Below are 12,641 nucleotides of genomic sequence, written 5' to 3' on the forward strand. Positions count from 1 at the left end.
AGTGATGACTTTGGATTTTACCTCTATCAGTTTTGAAGGACGGATCCCTGAACTCCTGTAGCTCTCATAATCAAAGTGTGGCGGACAAAGAGTAAGTCATTATCGCATGTTTTCAGGCAGACCCTCTGCCAGACAGCCCTCTTAACCACCTGTACCTGGGTGTTCCACGCAAAGCTGATTATGTGCAGGTCTGCGTCTCTCTCACACCGTGAACCTCGCGGTGATATTTCAGCGAGAAAATGGGTCAATGCCAAGCATCAGCAGGCTGCTGTTGCATATTAATGATGAAGCTTGACTGTGAAAGATGAGATAGCCCTACAAGAGTTCTCTCTTTCTAACACTCATGTGCACGCTATATCGTTTTCATTGTCTGTCTTATTATGGCTGTGTCTGAAACCTAAAGCAGCTGCCTTGCTGTTGAAGCTGTCAATGACTAAACAGGCAGCGTTTTGTGAATGAAGGTACCTTCTAAAGAAAACTGGTTTCTAATGCACAATAATGTCAAGTCTAATGATCTAAAACAAATTTAAGTTAGTTTTGCTTATTTTTTGGTAGTAATTGAGTCAGAATTTGACAAATTAATGAAAATCCACATTCTTGCTACCAGTTACTGAACCGCACGCACAGGATTGTGAGAAATACAACCTAATCTCATAGAATGAACGTTACTACTACTACATTTTTGCAAACTGAGTTTAACATGCCACTTTTTACATTTTGCTGCAGTTTCCTGGTGAAATGAACACTAGAGGCGCTACAGAAACTTTGCTTTAACACAAATCATGGCTACTATTGCTGTTTATGACTTTATAAACACTTATTTTTCACTCTATTACTCACACCCTGCGTGTGAGTAATAGAGTGAAAAATAAGTGTTTATAAAGTCATAAACAGCCATAGTACATGACCAAGGCATTATAGTAGTAACACAAACATTAGATTTGGACGTGCTTGTCAGCCTTCCTATCTTTGAATACTGCCTACGAAGGCAGCTTTTTCTTTTTTTTTGGTTTTGGACACAGCCTACATCTCCTCTTTTCTAAGGTTGCATTAATTCTCTCTGTTCCTTTTTGTTCTTTCCTTATCCCAAAATGTACTTTCTTATCATCAGGTTCTCTTTCTGTCTCATTGTCTATTTTTGTTTCCTGTAACTCACACCTGTTTACTCCATTTCACTCTCACTTTCACTCTCACTCTGTCTCCCAGAGTCTCAAGAGAATAAACATAAGACAGACTCTGCTGGCAGAATGTACAGAGAGAGGCTTTTGGAGGCAGTTCAGATGAGACCTTGCAATGACTGAAGAGAATGATGGTACACAGTATAAAGCCATGGTGGCCCGTATGCTTTCCCAGGATTTCAATTGTGCTGCTTTACAGGACTATCCGCCTCTGTGTAGAGTTCAAGGAAGGGGTCAGGGCACAAATCGATATTACCTCGCCATATGAGATAAACTAAACCTTGTGTGTTTCAGTCAAGACCTGTTATAAATAAGAACAGGTTACTATAGTTCAGATGTAAAATAAAAAAAAATAAAAAAATAAGATACCATTCATCTTTCATTATTTTAGGGGTTCCTTTTTTATAAAGTTAATTGTTCTTTGTAAGCTGGTATGGTAAATTGATTTAGCTTGCAACGAATGTCCACAGACAATTCTCTGACTAATTTTACAGTGAATTCTGTGACAATAGGTTGAAAGTTCTGCTGCTGAAATGGTCTGTGCTTTTTGAAATTCTAACCACTGCCCCTAGTGGCCAAAGCTGAAAGTGTTGCTGCATGTCTGGGCATGTGTGAGCTCTAGCTTCTGGGGTGAAATGTCCACAGAGTGGTGCCAAAAGCAAGCTGTATTTTTAGTTGTAAATGATGTAATGCAGTCAACAGGAATTAATATTTTATTATCTCTACCCAGTAACCCAAACCCCAACCCTTAACCTAACCTGTCAGTGGAGTATACATTTTATTTTAGGGCAAAAATGCAACCTCCAAATTGCGCTCACCATATTTTTTTTTTTGGTGAACACAATTACTTTCTGGTTCCCATAGGACCAGAACCTGTGTCTCTGTTGGCCTAGCATGAGGGAGAAAGGTCTCTTTCATTAGGATGCAAAACAATAGCGCAGTAAAACCCGGTTGAAAAGACCAGCATTGTTGGTCACCAGCATATGCTGTGTTTTTCATGCTGGCTTCCAGCATGGGATGCTGGTATGCTGGTGTCAGCTAGCCTCATCAGAAAGACCATACTTGTTGAACAGCATTTTTTGCTGGTGAACAACATGGCGTTATGGCCCATCAGCTAGAACAGAAAAAAAAAACAAAAAAAAAAAAACAACAACAACAACAACAAAAAAAACAGCATAAACCAGCTTTGAAAATGGGCATTGAATTTAATTATGGTCTAGGCTGGTCTTTTCAGTGAATTTCAACATTTAAAATAAATTGAAAAGATGAACAGTTCTGAGACCCATTTGGACCTGCTTAAATTTTAAGATGGCCTTACAGTAACTGGCACAAGCTTGTAAAGCTGGTTCTTCTTGCAGGTAGACTAGACTAACTTTACCAGCATAGCCACAATATGTGACCCGCAAATATTAGCATAAAATTGCCCAAAAATAAGATTTTAACTGGTTATTTAAGCTGGTCACCATCTGAATCATCTAAGAAGGTCTAGTGGGTTTCTTCAGCAGGGTAGTGATTGATGTGTGTTGGTAAAAAAGTGAAAAACATTCACACAAATCACAGACTTGAAGAAAAAAAAAACATTCGGAAATAGAAAAATGAACAGAGACATAGAAAAATATAGCAGGTCTCCTGAAGCAAAGCAAAACAATCTGGTGCTCTTTGACAAACTGCAATGAGCAGGTTTGTGATAACACAGAGTGAGATCTGGGAAACTATGTCAGAGTATCTCAACTGATCCTGATAGAGAGACACACACACACAGAGAGAGAGAGAGAGTTACCTAATAGTGAAGTATTCTGCCAAACATGGAGTCTAGATTAATAACACAGTCACTCAGGGTTAATGACACTCCATGAGTTTTGGATGATTTAAAAATCCTTACACTCCACACGATCAGAGATGATTACAAGCCGTGGCTTTCTCTAACGAGCATTATTATCAATGGTGGCACCATTCATCACCCTCGTACTTCCATCAGGACTATACAGTCGTTTACACGGCAACACATTCATATCAATCACAGTGTCGCTTTTCAAACATCACCCAATTTATGGCACTCCTCAGATGTGATGTGTCACAGTTTGGTGGGTTTGAGCTTGTTTGGAAAACTCAATCATTTGACAAACAGGCTGCGCTGACGTTCCTGATATTCTGTAACATGGGGGGGGGGGGGGGTGTCTCATTTTGGTGACAAATGTAGCATAGTGGGATCCACCAGCAATCAGTCATCAGTCGCAGTCATCATAGCCCAGGCTGCACTGGCTGCAGGGTTCATTAATGCTGTGTCCACAGGCCAGCTCAGTCTGACTGCTCAGTCACTGATGACTCAATTACGATAGGACAGCAGCCACCCATTGCAAACTAAATCAAAAGCAGGAGGTGTTAGCAGCGCCATTCCTCAGTGAAATGACAAAAGAGTGAGTTGTTAAACCTCTGAATAGTGATACGTAATGCAAAGGCTGACAACAGCACCGCTGTGGTGGTGATATATGGTTGAAGGGGCCTATTGTAGCAGATGAGATCAGCGGGCTGACTGAAACAACTGTTTTAGCGCAAATATCTGCTCTGAGGTTTAGAAGGCTCTTAGAACTGGGGGTAAAGCCTATCATATGCACTGTTATATACATGGACCCTTAAAGGTATTTGGATACTTAAAGGAATATTCTGGGTTCAATACATATTAAGCACAATTGATAGCATTTGTGCAATAATGTTGATTACCGCAAAATATCCTTTGGGGATTCAGATTGAAAGGTGTGCATATGCTATTTTTCTTTCAAATAAATGCCACTTTGGTTGATATTTTGCTATCTAATGCTATCTAATAATTGTATAGAGGAGCATTTAAACATAAGATGCACACTGTCCTGTCATCAGACTACATGTCAAACATTAACCAATGTGACACAAAATGTGTAATTAATTACTACATGCCTCATTCTATGAATAGAATCCCCATGAGATCAATAAAATAAGCTGATTTAACGTAATTTATATGCAGTAGATAATGTATAATTTGTCTTGTTTACATTCTGCATCCATGAAGCAAACACTTACGCTAACACTCTACATGTGGTAATATTCACCAGTTACTATCTGTATTTTATTGACTTAATCTATAAAAAAATAAAAAAATAAATAAAAGTTCGGTAACTCTGCACTCCAGTGTGTTTATGTTGACTGATCTCGATCAAAGTCCCTTTCAAGGCAAGTCAGTCCACTTGGCCACCATCTTAGGAACGCTACCGGCAGCTGTTTGCTTTTTGAGATTTTTTAATGGTTTTGCACTTTATTATCATGCAGTAACACACTGACAGTATGATTCATGTATGCAGTCATGAATTCAGAGACCCTCTACTCGAAATCTCAACATAATTGATTAAAAGAGATGCATACTATCAGGTGTACTCGTGATCAGATCACCTGTAACACGTCTTAATACCAGCCAATAAACAGGGCACACACACAATGGAAGAGTGAGAGAGAGTAATTGATGTCAAAACATATGCACTAGGTTAAAATTGTTTTCTTGTATCTTTTTTGGCAGACAGCATTTGGAATTATCCATCGATGTTTAAAAACAAAAATCGGTAAATGAAGAAAATTTCCAGTTAATGCAACTCCTGGTCACACCTGTTCTTTTATTTTGCTCGGAGTATATTGCCACCTCAAGTGTGTCCAAATACTTTTCTGTGTTCCTCAACAAATTCATTTCAATCAAAAATGTAAAAATATTACTAATCTTTAAATTATACTAATCATTATATTTATTATAAAATATTGCCTGCATAGCAAAAAGACTAATCTAAACAGAACAGTGGCATGAATTATAATAATAAGGCATTTTGAGCCAGTTATCAGTTTCAAATACTACTCAGAAGACTTATGTTTCTCCATACATTGCACAACACCCTGGCCTTAAATTACTAGGCACAATCAAAAAGCTTTGAATCCTTTTTCTCAGTTTCAGTGTTTGTGCAGTTACAACATTCTGCCTTTGTAGGGCATTTCAACAAGTCAACTAAAACAGAGCAGAATTAATGATTTTAGCTTTAAAGATAAAAAGGATCATCCTGAAACAGACTTCAAAAAAGCGTTTACAAACTTCAGAGGAAAATAGTCTGCTTCAAAATGCAGTAGACAACTTCATGATTTGCTCCCTTCAGTGGCCACCAGAGATTTATCTGCTAATCTGTACAGGCTATGCTTCAGAAGATCTCAGTGCAAAACCAGTGCAGCTCTCCTCCTTTGCTCTCTCTCTCTATAGAGCAAGCAAAATAGAATTATGCTCAGTATTATAATTAGATATAAAAATTATGATCTGACAAAATGAAAAAAGGAAATCGCTCGGTAGTTGACAGGTTAGGTTAAGAGCCCTGATTAAAAGTGCTGTTAAAAGCATGTAAAGTATTGCGTTTTCACTAACAAAGAATGTATGGGAATTGAACAAAGTTCTTTAGGAAATCTGCACTATTTGTAATTTGAGATTAAAGCTAATTATGCTGAAATGAACACTCATTTATGATGGTGGCCACGTAATACATTGTTTTAGACCTCAGATTGGATCACAAACAGTTTTATAAATGTTTACAATTGATTTACAGTCGTGGTGCATGCTAGGTTGAGGGTTGAGTATGCCAAACAAGGTCAAAAGGACATTTGCTTTTTGAAATTATGCAATAATAAGGTAATAATTTAGGTAATGTGTATTTATTGCATTATTGCAGTGGTTCTCAACTGATTTCCCTTCATGAACAATATTTTACATTGGACATCAAATGGCAACCCAACCATCATGTATCATCCTTAAAATTTATTAAATTCATCATAGCATCATTAACTGAGTTAGCCCAAAAATAAGCAATTTTTTTGTGGCAGCTGGGGCGTGGTTGAGCGCCCGTCGAGGGAGAGAGAGAGAGCGGTAAGGGTGCATACACCTGAGCCAAATTATGACTAACACCTGTCTCTAATTGAAGTAAGATTGGGGAGAGGAGCAGAAAAGGACCATGCCAGTGCCAGATCGAGAGAGAGAGACTAGGTCGAGACCTTTACTGTGAAGCTGAGGAGTTATTGTGAAGCTGAGGAGTTATTGTGAAGCTGATGAGTTATTGTAAAGCTGATGAGTTATTGTGAAGCTGATGAGTTACTGTGAAGCTGTAAACCAGAGAAGTGGTCAATTAAAAGTTCCCTACCTGTGTTTGAAGAATCCTGTTCCCGGCATCCTTCCTTGTTACATTTTTTTATCATGACATAGGTATGAATAGGAACATTTACAATTTTGTATATGCATTCTGTACATTTTGTACATTTTTAGAATTAATTGCACAAAACATGTTTATCATCGTTGCAATTGAACCCATATTTGTAGTATGGGTTGTATGTAATAATTTATGCAAAGTGGATGTATTCCATTAAACTGTGTAATTCTGTGTTTGATCTGACATTTCGATCAGCATCGTTTAGAAAAATAAACATGTAAAAGCTGATGGCGGGATGAGATGTGTGGTATATGTAAAAGCTGTCAAATATTTTAAAAAAGATCTGTCAGGTATAGAAGAAAGTGGATGTAACAAATAGTGAGTAAAAAATGTCCATGGCAGATGCAGGATGCTGGATCAAGGGCCCTTAAGCATGTCTGGCCAGAATTGATGGCATGAGAGTTCAGTCGGTTAAAATTGGGTGATACTGGCTGCAGTTAAATAAAACGGGCATGTTGGCTGACACAAGAGTAAACACGTTTGAATTAGATGTAGCAAATCAAATAAAGCTGCAGAGAGGCAGGAGCTCATGTAACTGGGGCACAGAATGCTAAATCAAATGCTCTGTTACTGTAATGTCTAATATATCAGAATGGGACCTGATGAAATATGCGAGAGAAAACACAGGCTAATAATTTCTTTCCGGATGTATATGTAAAAACAGTGGCCAAACTTGCTGTCAGCAAGGGCTAAAATATCACAGATTCTTTAAGTAGACTGTACTGAGACATCCTGATAAACATTAAACAAGCTTTCGAAGCCGCTGTCAGTTAATTAAGATTTGACGGATGAAATTGTGCCTCGACTGGACATGTTTATTTAATAACGCAGTGTCAACTGAAGCCTAGTTTCCAACCACTTTTCGCGCTATTTTGTTATCGACAAAGTGAAAATGCGTAATTTTTTTTTTGTGCTAAATTTGACGTCTTCTGCCTGTTTCCATTCAAATGGCCTTTTCTCGATAAAAATGGTGTGCGTGATGATGTCATGCCTAAAAAAACACTTTGTCGCATACGTTTTGGTTTATCGCAAAAGAAATATGCCCTTAAGCCGTTTCCATACAGAAATGTTTGTTTATCACTAATTCGCCTCCCAGATATCCCTATAATTTTTTCCTCCGAAGTTTTGGTAAAATTGGGAAGAGTATTGAGACAATTCATTGAAATTAGCCAGCTTACTGTCATTTTAATTTCACAAATAAAAGCAATCAGAAGAGGAGGAATTGCAATCAAAAGGGAACAGTTGCCCTTTTGATAGGAATGTAATATTGGTCCTGATGTTGCGCCTATCACAGGTTGCTACCGGTTCCGACCTGAATGCGAATTGTCATGGCCCTGTTCAAGCTGGAAACCTGCACCAAGTAGTGGGGGAAACTTTTGGTCTTAGTATAAGGACCATCCATTGATGTGTATATGTGGTGTGCACAGCTATTAAAGACAAATTGATGCAGTGTAATATCAGGGTTTACATTTGATACATTCCTGATATTCAATAGGCTATTTTGAACAATCATCTAATCTAAAGCATCGCCATCACAACTGCATTATGTGCCGCATATTTGTCCAGCAACTTTTAAAGACCAACTGAACTTGATTATCATCTAAAATTAATTTTAGTGTCATAATGCAATTTACATTTTCTGAAGAAGCTCAGCAAATGCGATCTGAGGTAAAGAGGGTTAGATTTAAAACATCTGAAAGTTTTAAAATGTTCAAAAGCTAGTTTTCTGAAAGTGAACTCAGCATTGGACAAATAGTTCTGATAGTTTATAATCTTAAAAAAAGTGTAGAACATTCTGATAATGTAATTCAGCTGACTTATTTTGTCTACAGAACAGGGTAAAGCTATTTTAAGTTTGTGTAAAGATAAGGCATACATAGGTCTAAAATATATATATATATTATTTATTTTAATTTAATGCTTTTTTCGTTTGGTCATTTATTTTATTTAATACAGGGAATCTTGCCGGCAGTTTTTCAAATGTAAGCTAAACAATAATTTGATAGAATTGGACTATATGTTAGAGTTCCAAAAAAGCACACTGAAGCTTTTCTCCTAGTATTGTGTATTTATTTTTTTATTTAAAACATCTATGTGCACAGAAATGATATGTTTTTTGTATTGTTCCGTGATTGCCGTCGATTAATTTGAATGGTGTGGAAAAGCAACTTTAATAAATAAACGGATGGCTACTGCGATTAAATTAATCACAAACAGTGGCCATTCATTTGTTCTCCGTGCACTTGTCAATGTGCATGATACAGATATTTGTGTTGGCACTCCTGGAATGTCATGTTTGCAGCATCAGATCTATATGCCGTTAAGATCAATCCATAATCACGTATAATAAATTAGCTTTCAAGGATGTATACCTTGTCATTATGATACGTAACACAGGCTAATGATTGGGGTAAATTCTGTCATGTGACACTACATTAATGGCAATTTTCTCGACAAATGTGTTTCCAAACCAGTTTTTTTAAACATTTGAAGTATCGACATAGAGTTTATGCACTACAGTTAAACGAAAAATGTTATGTTGACACTTTATTTTAGTTTTTTTTTTAGCGATAATTTGTGTTTCCATCAACTTTATTTTGATGCGCTAAATCTTTTTTCGCCAAAAACAATCCTTGGATGGAAACGTAGTTTGTGATAACACTTTCAAGTGATATTGAAGTCAACATCTTTGATGTTTAATGTAACCTCTTTCATCATGTTTTCATATGATTTGTGCCCGGTAAAAGCTCTGTTTATTTGCATGAGTTGTCTGGTTTAGCGTCTGATTCACTATAGGAATTATGCAGATCAAGAAATGGTGCAAACGTGCCCACAAAATCTGTGCTGAATGCAATTTGCATGGCACAAACCCAGCGGAGGATGCAGCAGACCACCACGATCTGACTCTGCTGGGACTGTAGAGTATCACTCCACTACTGTGATCGAGACACCTGAATCAGCTCTTTAACATGTTGAAAGTGTGACTGACTAAACTGCACATCTGGATATATGCCAGGTTATAGGGCTGAACGATTTGGACAACAAATCTAATTGCGATAATTTTGAAAAATATTGCGATTGCAGTCTGAACTGCAATATGATTATTGACAAAAAATAAATAAAAAAATAAAAATAAAAAAAATAAATTATAATGTCAGGTGTATTCTGTTGATTCATGTCTTTTATTTTGAAATTCTAGTTCCTGTTTCATGTCATGTGTTCCTGTTTCCCTAGTCATGTGATTTCTGTTTTCCCTCCATGTTCATGTGTCATGTTTTCATTGGTTTATTGTTTAATTATCTTGTTATCAGTTTTGTTTGTTCATTGGTTTATGTTCTCCCATGTCTTGTATTTAAGCCCTCATGTTTGCATTGTCTATTTGTGGAGTATTGAATGTTATCGGATGTGTTTGTCAAGTCAAGTCAAGTCAAGTCAAGTCAAGTCAAGTCAAGTCAAGTCAAGTCCAGTCCAGTCCAGTCCAGTCCAGTCCAGTCCATGTTCATGTTTTGTTTTGTAGTCAGGGTTATTGGTGTTCACGTTTGAAAATAAACTGCACTTGGGTTCTTCATCTTCACGTCTTCGTCATTGCCATCATTGTCAGCAGCCAGCATACGTTACATATAAGAAATTATATTTTAAGAAATTATTATGGAAATGTATTTTTGTAAAATTCTACCTCTACTACTACTACTACTACTACTACTAATAATAAAAATAATAATAATTATTATTATAAAACAGTAGCATATTCATCTAATACTTTCATGTACTAATTTACACTTGCATGCGACATTGCTATACGGTCCAGTTAAACCCTTAAGCCTTTATTTTGACGGAACATGAAGGAAGATGTTTGTTTGCAGCTGAGTTCACAATGGCCATTTACTGCAGAGAAATGCTCTCATCCACACTTCTGTCAACAAAAATTTGGATGGTAACTTTTAGCAGCCAAGCATATTTGGAAACACGAATAGTGAATCTAGAGTGCTGTAAATTTAACATGCTCAGCTCATTAGCCTTAAGCATAAGTTTGTGTACAGAAAACAGAGCTGTGCACAAACAGCGCTTGCAGACCATTTATTTTAATTAAATCGCAGCCCTTGCGGTTTGCTAATAGCACTATCTCATACTGCGATTTCGAAGCATGCTTGCGAGGAGAAGAATTAACTTCACTTAATTGAAATACTGTAGATGCAGCGTTATTTTACTGAATAAGACACAGGTTTTCCTAAAATAACTGTTTAATTAATTATGTATCAACACAGGTCTTCAGATGACAATCAATTCTGCTGGAATAGAGAGCAGAGATGCTGATGCATGTGTGTTGTCAAACACAAGTTGAAACATTGTCCACTGTCTGTGAAGGAGGGTAAACCACAGAACGAGATGCATGGTGTGAGGGAGAGACAAACTTCTGCCACAGTGGCAGGGCCACAGCAGTGCATTCTGGGTCTCCGCAGAGGCTGACATGAGATCTCATCTCTTAAAGCTTTCTCCTTTCATCTCATCTGCTCCAACATAATTGCTTTGGGTCTCTTGAGTAACAATGCTGATTGGTAACTCAATAACTTCTTTACAGATGATTAGATGGAACAGCAGTGCGTTAGAGAGTTTTTTCAGGGTGTGCTAAAATCAGAGATACATCAGGGACAGAGGACAAGCAGACAGCTCAGCAGGGAGATGGGATACAGACGCTTCCCTGTACTCAAAATGGAAGCTGATCAGTTCAGCTCTTTCTGGGTCAGTTTAAAAACGGTAAGTGCTTTTGCAGGGACAAATGAACAGGGAGGGCTTTGTATTGTAAACTTTGAACTTGACAGTAGTCTGAGATTTAAATTAAACTGAAGGACACATCACCTTTCAAAGGAAGGAAAACTTAAATAAATAGTTCACCCAAAAATGAAAATTCTGTTATCAGTTACTCACAATGGCCAAGCTGCTTTTTTCCATACATGAAAGTGAATAGTGAACATGGCTATTCCTGGTCCTCATACACTTTCATTGCATGAAAAAGAGCAGATTGGACAGTGTTCAATGCAGCTTGTTCAACGCAAGCAAGAAAGTCATACAGGTTTGCAAGAAAGTCATACAGGTTTGCAATGACATGAAGGTGAGTAAATAATGGCAGAATATTTTATTTTTGGATGCACTATCCCTTTTCACAATGACGGTGTTGAGAGTGCTTAAAGGGATGTTCCGGGTTCAATACAAGTTAAGCTCAATCTAAAGCATTTGTGGCATAATGTTGATTACCAAAAAAATGTATTTAGACTCATTCCTCCTTTTCTTTAAAAAAAGCAAAGATCGAAGTTCCAGTGAGGCACTTACAATGGAAGTGAATGGGGACAATGAAAGTGAACGTGGACAATTTTTGGAGGGTTTAAACACAGAAATGTGAAGCTTATAATTTTCTATAATTTTCACTTGCATTAATTCTACTGTTAAAACTTTTGTGTTATTTGAGCTGTAAAGTTGTTTAAATCATAATTTTTACAGTCATTTTAAGGCTTTAGGGTTTGTTGACATTACATCGTCATGGTAACGAAGTTGTAAAATTGGCTATAACTTTACACAGAAAAGGTTTGTAAGTGATTTTATCACACTAAAATCATGTTTACACACATGTCCTTTATGTCTTGTGGTTACACTTTTGAAAAAATGAGTATTTTAACATTAAAAAATGGGCCCCATTTACTTCCATTGTAAGTGCCTCACTGGAACCTCGATTTTTGCTTTTTTTTTTAAAGAAAAGGAGGAACGAGTTGAAATTAATTTTTGTGGTAATAAACATTATGCCACAAATGCTTTAGACTGAGCTTAACTTGTATCGAACCCGGAACATTCCTTTAAAGGGTCATGCAACAGAGACAGTTTAGCAGAAATGGACCAATAGTATTAAAATAAATGGGAGAAATTGGAACGCCCAATGGATGAGCAAAGAAGTCCCGTCTTACAGGTAAAAGAGCCAATCACCTTTTAGATACAGACATCACATGTCAATCAACTTGAAAATGTGCATTAGCTGAACCAACCTGAAAAATAGCATTTTCAGCGTGATCTGAGCTAAAGAATCACAATTTATGATACTTTTGTTGTCAGATTTTACTTCTGATTTTAAATATGTTCTTTGAGCGAATCTTGACCATCTGTTTTGGAGATTTCGATTTCCCCATTTAAGTAGATAGAAGCTGTACTTTTATGCCAC

The 12,641-nt window shown here is 37.0% G+C and overlaps 1 protein-coding gene across 2 annotated transcripts in view; it reads right to left on the reverse strand.

Annotated features, from left to right (window-relative positions):
- Nucleotides 1–12,641, reverse strand: part of si:ch211-51h4.2 (uncharacterized) — a 156,435-nt gene that overhangs the window by 54,422 nt on the left and 89,372 nt on the right. The window lies entirely within an intron of this gene.

The sequence above is a fragment of the Myxocyprinus asiaticus genome, chromosome 35 (genome assembly GCF_019703515.2).
Source record: "Myxocyprinus asiaticus isolate MX2 ecotype Aquarium Trade chromosome 35, UBuf_Myxa_2, whole genome shotgun sequence".
Taxonomy (NCBI): Eukaryota; Metazoa; Chordata; class Actinopteri; order Cypriniformes; family Catostomidae; genus Myxocyprinus; species Myxocyprinus asiaticus.